Source organism: Pan paniscus, chromosome X, assembly GCF_029289425.2.
Source record: "Pan paniscus chromosome X, NHGRI_mPanPan1-v2.0_pri, whole genome shotgun sequence".
Lineage (NCBI taxonomy): Eukaryota > Metazoa > Chordata > Mammalia > Primates > Hominidae > Pan > Pan paniscus.
Genome location: NC_073272.2, coordinates 70982820 through 70995625, shown reverse-complemented (window position 1 = coordinate 70995625; position 12806 = coordinate 70982820). Strand labels below are relative to the sequence as shown.

The 12806-nt window shown below is 44.8% G+C and overlaps 1 pseudogene; it reads left to right on the top strand.

The window, feature by feature from the left end:
* Positions 1 to 6774: 6774 nt before the first annotated feature.
* Positions 6775 to 11102, top strand: LOC100986342 (zinc finger CCHC-type and RNA-binding motif-containing protein 1-like; annotated as a pseudogene).
* Positions 11103 to 12806: the final 1704 nt, after the last annotated feature.

Here is a 12806-nt window from a genome sequence, read left to right as displayed (position 1 = left end):
GAGTAGAGACTGCAGTGAGCTGATGTCATGCTACCACAATCCTGCCTGGGAGACAGAGCGAGACTCCCAGGCTATCCCGAGATATCTTACATTGATATAAGCCTTTTCCAGATAACTTTTATTTATTTATTTATTTTTTGAGACGGAGTCTCACTCTGTCGCCCAGGCTGGAGTGCAGTGGTGCAATGATCGTGGCTCACTGCAACCTCCATGTCCTGGGTTCAAGTGATTCTCCTGCCTCAGCCTCCCGAGTAGCTGGAACCACAGGTGCATGCCACCACGTCTGGCTAATTTTTGTATTTTTAGTAGAGACGAGGTTTTGCCATGTTGGCCAGGCTGTTTTTGAACTCCTGACCTCAGGTGATCTGCCTGCTTCAGCCTCCCAAAGTGCTGGGATTATAGGTGTGAACCACCGCACTGGGCCCCAAATAACTTTTGCATCTCTGATCACCTGCTCTCTAACCTCACTGAGATGCCTAGGTAATCCACCTCTCAATTCATCCAGATGAAGTAATTATCTCCCAGTTATAGTACTTTTCTCTCCTACACTCCATGAACTGCCACTCCAATGTTACTGTCTCTGAGACCTCTGTCTCCATTATCCTCTTTCTTCCTTTCTGCTCCCAAAGTCCCAGAAACTGCTAGAGGGAGAACCAAGTAGACAAATATAAATTCATGCTGTCCAATTTCAACTTGGCCCTTGCAGCTGCTCAGCAACCCTTTTATTTGTCTCATACATTCCCTGGCACTCTCCCACAGAGGCTGTTCCAGACCTTCCTCTTTCTCTTCAAACTACAAATTCCAGTCTCCCTCCTTCTACTTCTAAAAACTTCATATTAGACAGTTTCATTACATTAACTATCCCTCCTGCAACAAATCAGTATCTTTCTCCCTCCCAGCTCAATCCTCTAGACATCCAGTTCCATTCCTGGGAAAGCAATAAATGTTATTTATCTCTTATTTATCTTTCCAGAGATATTTTATGACTCTATAAGCAAAAATATGGAAAAGAAGGAATTTGCACTGCCTGTTAAAGATAAGTAGGATTGGGCGGGTGTGGTGGCTCAAACCTGTAATTCCAGCACTTTGGGAAGCCAAGGTGGGAGGATCACTTGAGCTCAGGAGTTCAAGATAAGCCTGGACAACATGGCAAGACCACGTCTCTATAAAAATTAAAAATTAGGCCGGGCGTGGTGGCTCACATCTGTAATCCCAGCACTTTTGGAGGCCCAGGCAGGTGGATCTCGAGGTCAGGAGATTGAGACATCCTGGCTAACATGGTGAAACTCTGTCTCTACTAAAAATACAAAAAAATTAGTTGGGCATGGTGGCGGGCGCCTGTAGTCCCAGCTACTGGGGAGGCTGAGGCAGGAGAATTGCTTGAACCCGGGAGGCAGAGGTTCCAGTGAGCTGAGATCGTGCCACTGCACTCCAGCCTGGGTGACAGAGCAAGATTCCGCCTCAAAAAAAAAAAAAAAAAAAAAAAACATTAAAAATTAGCCAGGCCTGGTGGCACAAGCCTGTGGTCCCAGCTACTTGGGAGGCTGAGCTGAGAGGATCACTTGAGTCCAGGAGGTCGAGGTTGCAGTGAGCCATGATCCTACCATTACCCTCCAGCTTGGGCAACAGAGGAAGATCCTATCTCAAAAAAAAATTACAAAAATAAATTTTAAAACAGATAAGTAGGATTTGGAGGCCAGGTGGAGTGGCTCTAGCCTGTAATCCCAGCACTTTGGGAGGCTAAGGTGGGAGAATCGCTTGAGTCTAGGAGTTTGAGACCAGCGTGGACAACATAGTAAGACCTTGTCTCTACAAAAAATTTAAAAATTAGTTGGGCATGGTGGTGCATGCCTGTAGTACCAGGTACCCAAGAGGCCGAGATGGGAGGATCACTTGAGCCCAGGAGGTTGAGGCTGTGGTGAGCCATGGTCACGCCACTGCACTCCAGCCTGGATGACAGAGCAGACTCTCTGTCTCAAAAAAAAAAAAAAAAAAAAAAAAAAAAGCCGGGCGCGGTGGCTCACGCCTGTAATTCCAACACTTTGGGAGGCCGAGGTGGGTGGATCACTTGAGGTCAGGAGTTCGAGACCAGCCTGGCCAACATGGTGAAACCCCATCTCTACTAAAAAGACAAAAAATTAGCCAGGCGTGGTGGCACACACCTGTAATCTCAGTTACTCGGGCGGCTGAGACAGAGAATCACTTGAACCCAGGAGGTGGAGGTTGCAGTGAGCTGAGATTGCGCCACTATACTCCAGCCTGGGCGACAGAGCTAGACTCTGTCCCCCCCCAAAAAAAAAAAAAAAAAAAAAAGATAAGTAGGATTTGGATAGGTGAAGAGAAAGGAGATGATATTCCAACCAGGACAAACATCCTGGACAAAGGCACAGAGGTGGGAATTAATAAGATATATTTAGAAAACAGGGTATAGTGTAGAGTAATCCCCTGAGAAATAATCCCAGCTGCTTCCTCAACTGCTACTTCTCCTTTTCCAGTTCTGTCTTTAGCCCAATTGCTTCCCTGCCTGACATGTTCTACATACCAGCTGAGTAGAAATATGACACTACATGGCCCCTCACCCGTCCTATCTTGCCTGGACCTTCGTTACTATTTATTAAGCTTTCACGCCAACCATGTGTTTCAGTCTTGTTAAAGAGGTCCCAGCTCCTTCCTAAGTCACTTTCCAAGCCAGACATCTTCCATTTCCTTGGTCACCATTAAAAACAGGACAATGAGGCCAGAAGCGGTAGCTCACGCCTGTAATGTCATCACTTTGAGGGCTTGAGGTGGGGGATCACAAGGTCAGGAGTTTGAGACCAGTCTGGCCAACATGGTGAAACCCAGTATCTACTAAAAATGCAAAAATTAGCCGGGCGTGGTAGTGGGCACCTGTAATCCCAGCTACTCGGGAGGCTGAGGCAGGAGAATCGTTTGAAAAGGGAAGGCGGAGGTTGTAGTGAGCTGAGATTTTTCTACCACACTCCAGCCTGGGCAACAAGAGCGAAACTCCATCTCAAAAAAAAAAAAACAAAAAAACCTGGGACAATTAATATGAAAGATGCAATGTAGGCCAGGCACGGTGGCTTACGCCAATAATCCCAACACTTTGGGAGGCCGAGGCGGGCGGATCACTTGAGGTCAGGAGTTTGAGACAAGCCTGGCCAACATGGTGAAACCCCATCTCTACTAAAAATACAAAAATTAGCCGGGTGTGGTGGCGGGCGCCTGCAGTCCCAGCTACTTGGGAGGCTGAGGCAGGAGAATCGCTTGAACCTGGGAGGCAGAGGTTGCAGTTAGCCGAGATCGTGCCACTCTACTCCAGGCTCTGTCTCAAAAAAAAAAAAAAAAAGATGTTATTGATTTTTTTTTTTTTTTTTTTTTTTTTGAGAGGGAGTCTTACTCTACAGCCCAGGCTGGAGTGCAGCTCACTGCAACCTCTGCCTTCCAGGTTCAAGTGATTCTCCTGCCTCAGCCTCCCGAGTAGCTGGGACTATAGGTGCCCGCCACCACGCCTGGCTAATTTTTGTATTTTTTGTAGAGATGGGGTTTCACCATATTGGCCAGGATGTTATGGAACTCCTGATGTTGTGATCCGCCCGCCTCAGCCTCCCAAAGTGCTGGGATTACAGGTGTGAGCCACCGCGTCCAGCCAAGATGTTATTGATTTTATATCAATATATACAACATACAGGTCAAGGAAACAAATTATGTGACAAAATTGCAATCAGCAAAACCCAGACTGTGTGAAACTCTACTGAAAAATAATCTAATTCCTTCAATGAAAACACTGCAAGGAAAAAATGAGATAAAGATAACCTTTAATTTTTAATTTTAATTTTAATTTTTTTTCAGAGGGAGATCTCACTCTGTCACCCAGGCTGGAGTGCAGTGGTATGATATCGGCTCACTGCAACCTCCCCCCATGCCCCCCCACCCTGGGTTCAAGCGATTCTCCTGCCTCAGGCTCCCAAGTAGCTGGAACTACAGGCGCCCACCACCACACCCAGCTAATTTTTGTGATTTTAGTGGAGACAGTGTTTCACCATGTTGGTTGGGCTGGTCTTGAACTCCTGACCTGAAGTGATCTGCCCGCCTGGGCCTCCCAAAGTGCTGGGACTACAGACCTGAGCCACTGCGCCCAGCCCCAGTATATGTCACTTTTAAATTAAGGGTTCCTGTGCTGGGCATGGTGGCTCACACCTGTAATCCCAGCACTTTGGGAGGCCAAGGTGGGCGGATCACTTGAGGTCATGAGTTTGAGACCAGCCTGACTAACATGGTGAATCCCCGTCTCTACTAAAAATACAAAAATTGGGCATGCTGGCTTATGCCAGTAATCCCAGCACTTTGGGAGGCCGAGGCAGGCAGATCATTTGAGGTCAGGAGTTCAAGACCAGCCTGGCCAACATGATGAAACCCCGTCTTTCTAAAAATACAAAAATTAGCTGGGCGTGGTGGCACCCGTCTGTAATCCCAGCTACTCAGGAGGCTGAGGCAGGCGAATTGCTTGAACCCGGGAGGCGAAGGTTGCAGTGAGATGAGATTCTGCCACTGTACTCCAGACTGGGCGACAGAGTGATACTCAGTGTCAAAAAAAAAAAAAATTAGCTGGATGTGGGGGTGTGCACCTGTAGTCCCAGCTACTTGGGAGGCTGAGGCACAAGAATCACTTGAACACGGGAGGTGGAGGTTGCAGTAAGCAGAGACCATGCTAGTGCACTCCAGCCTGGGTGACAGAGTGAGGCTCTGTATAAAAAAAAAAAAAAGAAAAAAAATGCTGGGCGTGGTGGCTCACGTGAGGTCATGAGTTTGAGACCAGCCTGGCCAACATGGTGAAACCTCGTCTCTACTAAAAATACAAAAGTTAGCTGGGCATGCTGACGGGCGCCTGTAATCCCAGGTACTTGGGAGGCTGAGGCACGAGAATCGCTTGACCCCGGGAGGCGGCAGTTGCAGTAAGCCGAGATTGTGCCACTGCACTCCAGTCTGAGAGACAAGAGCGAAACTCTGTCTAAATATATATATATATACACACACACACACATATATATACATACACACACATATATATACACATACACATATATATACACATATATAGAGAGAGAGAGAATGGGCGTGGTGGCTCATGCCTGTAATCCCAGCACTTTGAGAGGCTGAGGCGGGTGGATCACCTGAGGTCAGGAGTTCGAGACCAGCCTAGCCAACGTGGTGAAACTCCGTCTCTACTAAAAATACAAAAAGTAGCTGGGCGTGGTGGTGGGCACCTGTAATCCCAGCTACTTGGGAGGCTGAGGCAGGAGAATGACTCGAACCCGGGAGGTGGAGGTTGCAGTGAGCTCCAGCCTGGGTGATACAGTGGGACTCCGTCTCAAAAAAAAAAAAAAAAAAAAAAAAAAAAAAAAATATATATATATATATATATATATATATATATAAATACTTGGTATTTGATGATATGAAGGTATCTTCTTGGTATCTGATATGAAGGAATTATTGTTTATGTGTGCTAATATGATTTTTTAAAAAATAATTCTTACTTTTTAGAGATATATACTGAAATACTTTCATTATACTAGTCTGTCTACTTTTATACATGTTATAAATTCTTTATTAAAAAGTTTTAAAACAATGTTATTGAATTCTCAAGCATCTGATGAAAGTGCACAGATTAGTCTGAAGGAGTGGAACAGGAGGAGTTGGAATTTAAGAAGAGGAAGGTCTGGAACAGCCTCTGTGGGAGAGTGCCAGGGAATGTATGAGACAAATAAAAGGGTTGCTGAGCAGCTGCAAGGGCCAAGTTGAAATTGGACAGCATGAATTTATATTTGTCTACTTGGTTCTCCCTCTAGCAGTTTCTGGGACTTTGGGAGCAGAAAGGAAGAAAGAGGATAATGGAGACAGAGGTCTCAGAGACAGTAACATTGGAGTGGCAGTTCATGGAGTGTAGGAGAGAAAACTACTATAACTGGGAGATAATTACTTCACCTGGATGAATTGAGAGGTAGAGTACCTAGGCATCTCAGTGAGGTTAGAGAGCAGGTGATCAGAGATGTAAAAGTTATTTGGAAAAGCCTTACATCACTGTAAGATATCACTGATCAACCAAGAGCCTCCCTGTTCCCCAGTTAGTCTTGTCAAAGGGACTCTGCTAGGCTAGAGGGGCGTCAAATCAAGATCCTCTTCCAAGATCCCTTTTAGGTTTTTAGGTTTTAGATGTTTTCAAATGACTCTAGGACAGCTCTTCAGTAGCTGTATGATCCCAGGCAAGCTATTTTCTATTTTGTTCCCTAGTTTCCTCATCTATAAGAAGTTGTGATAATAATACCTACCTCACAGAGCAAGTGTGAGGATTAAATAAAATAATGTGGGTAGAAGTGCCTAGCACAGTGGCATTCTATACAAAATACTGTACTCCCTCATCAGGTGAATACAGTCTCCCTTAATCCTGAAGCTGATGCAATTGTGTGGTAAATATGCTATCACTTTATAGAGGTGTAAAACCTGTCACGAAAATCCTATTTTCTTAATGAAACATTATAAAATTGGATATTGGAGATGTGTCCGCACCCCTTCCATAAAAAAATCATCTAACTTTCCTAACATGCTGAGGTAAAAAACTTTCAGTGAAGAAAAAGAATAGTAGCAGCAGTAATAATAATAGCAAACACATGCTTACTGGATTTGAGCCTCAGTGGAATGATATGGCCTAGAGATTAAAATGTGAGTCATCTGCATGGGGGTGATATTTGAAGTCATGTACATAACTGAGGGTGTCTGGAAGAGTTATATGAGAAGAGTGCAATCCTAGGACTGAGTCCTAAGGAACTGAATCACTGAATGGCCAGGAAGAAAAGGAGGAGTGTAAAAATGAGTCCCAGGACTCGTGATGCCAAGGCCGCTGCGAGCGGCTATAAAGAGTCGGGGTTGAGCCCCAGCTGAGCCGAGGGCTCGCACTCTTCTGGTCTCCCAGGACCGTCACACCTGAAGAAATGAGTGGTGGATTGGCTCCAAGTAAGAGCACAGTGTATGTATCCAGCTTGCCCTTTTCCCTGACAATGACTTGTACCGGATATTTTCCAACTATGGCAAAGTTGTAAAGGTTACCATAATGAAAGATAAAGATATCAGGAAGAGTAAAGGGGTTGCATTTATTGTATTTTTGGATAAAGACTGAACAAAACTGTACCGGGGCAATAAACAACAAACAGTTATTTGGTAGAGTGATAAAAGCAAGCATTGGCTGAGTGCGGTGGCTCAGGCCCATAATCCCAGCACTTTGGGAGGCCGAGGCGGATGGATCACTTGAGCCCAGGAGTTCAAGACCAGCCTGGCCAACATGATGAGACTCCATCTCTACTAAAAATACAAAAACTAGTTGGGTGTGGTGGCACGCCTATAATCCCAGCTACTAGGGAGGTGAGACAGGAGAATCACTTGAACCTGGAAGGCAGAGGTTGCAGTGAGCGGAGATCATGCCACTGCACTCCAGCCTGGGCAACACAGCAAGACTCCGTCTCAAAAAAAACAAAACAAAACAAAACAAAAAACAAAAAAAGAGGAAGCATTGCTATTGACAATGGAAGAGCAGCTGTGTTCATCTGAAGGCGAAACTACTTTGATAAATCCAAGTGTTATGAATGTGGGGAAAATGGACACTTAAGTTATGCCTGTCCGAAAAATATGCTTGGAGAACGTGAGCCTCCAAAGAAGAAAGAAAAAAAGAAAAAAAAGAAAGCTCCTGAACCAGAAGAAATTGAGGAAGTAGTAGAAAGTGAAGATGAAGGGGAGAATCCTGCTCTTGACAGCCTCAGTCAGGCCATAGCATTCCAGCAAGCCAAAATTGAAGAACAAAAAAAATGGAAACCCAGTTCAGGAGGCCCCTCAACATCAGGTGATTCAAGACGCCCAAGGATAAAGAACAGCACATATTTCCGTGATGAGGAAGAACTTGGTGATTAAAATCTTGCCCTAGCACAGTAATAAAAATCAAGATTTGTTAGTAACAATCTTGACGATCTAATTTTAATAAAAATAAGAAGTTAATACTATCATGTTAATACTATTACTGTCATCCCAAGAAAAATGATATATTTTCTCTTTTTTTTTTTTGAGATGGAGTCTCACTCCGTCCCCCAGGCTGGAGTACAGTGGTGTGACCCCAGCTCACTGCAGCCTCTGCCTCCTCCCAGGTTCCAGCGATTCTCCTGCCTCAGCCTCCCAGGTAGCTGGGACTACAGGCACATGCCACTACACCCGGCAAATTTTTGTATTTTTAGTAGAGACAGGCTTTCACCATGTTGACCAGGCTGGTCTTGGAACTCCTGACTTCAGGTGATCTGCCTGCCTCAGCCTCCCAAAGTGCTAGGATTACAGGCGTGAGCCATCGTGCCTGGCTGAAAAAAGATATTTTAAAAATTTATTTGAGGCCGGGAGCAGTGGCTCACGCCCATAATCCCAGCACTTTGGAAGGCCGAGGTGGGCAGATCACGAGGTCAGGAGTTCGAGACCAGCCTGACCAACATAGTGAAACACCGTCTCTACTAAAAATACAAAAAATTGGCTGGGAGCGGTGGCTCATGCCTGTAATCCCAGCATTTTTGGAGGCCGAGGCAGGCAGATCACCAGGTCAGGAGATCGAGACCATCCTGGCCAACACGGTGAAACCATGTTTCTACTAAAAATAGAAAAAAATTAGCCAGGCATGGTGGCAGGCGCCTATAATCCCAGCTACTCGGGAGGCTGAGGCAGGAGAATGGCGTGAACCCGGGAGGCGGAGCTTGCAGTGAGCTGAGATCAGGCCACTGCACTCCAGCCTGGGCGACAGAGTGAGACTCCGCCTCAAAAAAAAAAAAACAACAACAACAAAAACACAAACTTCCTGAAGACCGAAAAGTTGAATGATTTATTGTTATTTATGTTAATACACTTTTCATGATAATTTTGTCTTTAAATATGGGTGTTTTGTCATATTTCTTGTAGCTTTATCCCAATCTCGATAAATTGTAAATACCTATAAAATAAATTGTAAATACCTAATAAAATATAAAGTAACATAGCTCTAAAAGGCTTAAAATCAAACACAGGTGTTATTTGTCTGCCCTACCCATAGCACCAAATTCCATTCCCTAGAAGAAACTACTCATATGTGCATGCATGTCGCTAAATAAAATACATATATTTCTGTCACTTAATAAAAGAATAAAGGGGATTATTCAATCTCTTATACTTCTCCTACCTTCCTCAATCTTCCCAATGTGGCTGTGTTAAAAATTTTGGGTCCCAGCACTTTGTGAGGCCGAGGTGGGTGGATCACCTGAGGTCAGGAGTTCGAGACCAGCCTGACCAACATGGTGAAACCTGGTATCTACTAAAAAATACAAAAATTAGCAGGGCATGGTGGCAGGCACCTGTAATCCCAGCTACTTGGGAGGCTGAGGCAAGAGAATCACTTGAACCTGGGAGGTGGACATTGCAGTGAGCCGAGATCGCACCATTGCACTCCAGCCTGGGCGACAGAGCAAGACTCTGTCTCAAAGAAAAAAAAAAAAATTATGGCCGGGAACGGTGGCTCACGCTGTAATCCCAGCACTTTGGGAGGCGAAGGCGGGTGGATCATGAGATAAGGAGATCGAGACCATCCTGGCTAACAGGGTGAAACCCCGTCTCTACTAAAAACAGAAAAACAAAATTAGCCAGGTGTGGTGGCAGGCGCCTGTAGTCCCAGCTACTCGGGAGGCTGAGGTGGGAGAATGGCCTGAACCCGGAAGGTGGAGCTTGCAGTGAGCCAAGATCGCGCCACTTCACTCCAGCCTGGGGGACAGAGCAAGACTCCTTCTCAAAAAAATTAAAAAAAAAAAAAATAAATACATAATTGGGGGAAAATGCATATGTATTTTTTTAATGACCATGTAAATACTTTTCACTTCTGAGCTGAGGAGTATGTTATGATTATATTTTTTCTAGAGTTAATAATTGTCTATTTTTTTCCATGTATCTTCTTTGTATTTATGACTAAATCTTCCCATTCTGTCTGCAGGTAGTTATATGGGAATGGGATTAGAGAATCTTTTTCTTTCTTTTTTCTTTTTTTGAGACGGAGTCTCGCTCTGTCGCCGAGGCTGGAGTGCAGTGGCGCAATCTCGGTTCACTGCAAGCTCCGCCTCCCAGGCTCCCGCCATTCTCATGCCTCAGGCTCCCGAATAGCTGGGACTACAGGCACCCACCACCACACCCGGCTAATTTTTTGTATTTTTAGTAGAGACGGGGTTTCACCGTGTTAGCCAGGATGGTCTCAATCTCCTGACCTCGTGATCCGCCCACCTCGGCCTCCCAAAGTGCTGGGATTACAGGCATGAGCCACCGCGCCCGGCCGAGAGTCTTTAATTTTCTACTTTGTATATTTCTATATTAACTTTGAAAGAACACCCATTTATTACCTTTTAACTAGTAAAAGCAATAAAAATAAGAAAAGTTAATACTATCATAGTAATACTATTGTTGTCATTCCAAGAAAAAAATATATTAAAAATATTTATTTGAAAAAATAAATAAATAAAAATAAAAATGAGATTGAAAGGAATGGCCAGAGAAGTAAGACAAAGAAGAGGCATGATGGGTCACAGAAGTCAATGTATCGAAGTATTTCAAGGAGTATTTCTTGTCATATTTTGCTTGACAGGTCAAGTGAGATGAGGACTAAAAGTATCCATTGGATTTAGTGATTTGATAGTCATTGGTGACCTTATCACCACAAACTGAGGAAGTCAGATTAGAGTGTGTTATATTAATAAGGGAGTAAGAAGAAGGAAATGGAAAAAGAATAGTTATGTCAAGAAGTTTGGCTACAACAGATAGAAGGGTGTTAGGTGGTAGCTAGAGAGGAATGTGAACTCAAGGGAAATTATTTTTGTAAGACTGGAGAAACTAGAGCATATTTAAATGTCAATAAAAACATGTCAATGAGGCCAGACGCAGTGGCTCATGCCTGTAATCCCAGCACTTTGGGCGGGTGGATCACCTGAGGTCAGGAGTTCAAGAACAGCCTGGCCAACGTGGTGAAACCTCGTCTCTACTAAAAATACAAAAATTAGCTGGGTATGGTGGCGGGCACCTGTAATCCCAGCTACTCGGGAGGCTGAGGCAGGAGAATCGCTTGAACCCAGGAGGTGGAGGTTGCAGTGAGCCGAGATCCTGCCATTGCACTCCAGCCTGGGCAACAAGAGAAAAACTCCGTCTCAAAAAAAAAACTCAATGAGCGGGAAATGTTGAATAAACAGGAGAGAGAAGGGATAATTAATAGTGGAAGGTTTCTGGGAAGGTGTGAGGGGATAGCATACAGTAGGAAGAAATGAGAAGTATAAAAGGAGGTAGGGAGAGGATTTGTTCTAATGTGAGCAAATATGTAGATTTGATGGTGGGAAATGGGGGATTAAATGAGATAATGCATGCAAAGCACTTAGCATAGTGCCTGGCACAGTTAGTTTGTATCAGAAATGGTAACTATGGCTATTGTTGTTTTTCATGTCATACACCTGCTTGAAAATTTCTCACCTTTTAGGCTTTGTCCATGTGAAATGAGCTAGTACCCTACTTTATTAATGCTATAAATTTCAATTTTTATTTTTTTGAGACAGAGTCTAGCTCTGTCGCCCAGGCTGGAGTGCAGTAGCATGATCTTGGCTCACTGCAACCTCCACTTCCCAGTTTCAGGTGATTCTCCTGCCTCAGCCTCCTGAGTAGCTGGGATTACAGGTGCCCACCATTACGCCCGGCTAAATTTTGTATTTTTACTAGAGGAGAGGTTTCACCACGTTGGCCAGGCTGGTCTCGAACTCCTGGCCTCAAGTGATCTGCCCACCTTGGCCTCCCAAAGTGCTGGGATTACAGGTGAGAGCCACCGCACTTGACTTTCAAATTTTCTATATTGAATTTATATACAACGAGGGTTACTTGAACTTTTGTTTTGTTTTGTTTTATTTTTATTTTTATTTTTGGAGACGGAGTCTCACTCTGTCGCCCAGGCTGGAGTGCAGTGGCATGATCTCGGCTCACTGCAAGCTCCGCCTCCCAGGTTCACGCCATTCTCCTGCCTCAGCCTCCCCGAGTAGCTGGGACTACAGGTACCCACCACCATGCCCAACTAATTTTTGTTTTTGTATTTTTAGTAGAGATGGGGTTTCACCGTGTTAGCCAGGATGGTCACGATTTCCTGACCTCGTGATCCACCTGCCTCAGCCTCCCAAAGTGCTGGGATTATAGGCGTGAGTCACCACACCTGGCCGAGGGTTACTTGAACTTTTGATTCCTCACCTCTGTTCTCTTCAGAACTTCTGGATATTTGCTGGTTCCCTGATTTTGATAAGAAGAAAAAAGTTGTACATTTAAGATTAATGGGCTGGGTGCAGTGGGTCACACATGTAACCCCAGCACTTTGGGAGGCCAAGGCAGGCGAATTACTTGAGGTCAGGAGTTCAAGACCAGTCTGGCCAACATGGTGAAACTTCATCTCTACTAAAAATACAAAAATTAGCCGGTCGTTGTTGCGTGTGTCTGTAACCCAGCACTTTGGGATGCTGAGGTGGGCAGATCGCTTGAGTCCAGGAGTTCAAGACCAGTCTGGCCAACATGGCAAAACCCCATCTCTACAAAAAATACAAAAATTAGGCAGTTGTGGTGGCGTGTGCCTGTGGTCCCAGCTACTCGGGAGGCTGAGGTGAGAGGATCACTTGAGTCTGGGGGATGAATGTTGCAGTGAGCCAAGATGGCACCACTGCATTCCAGACTGGATGATAGAGCAAGACACC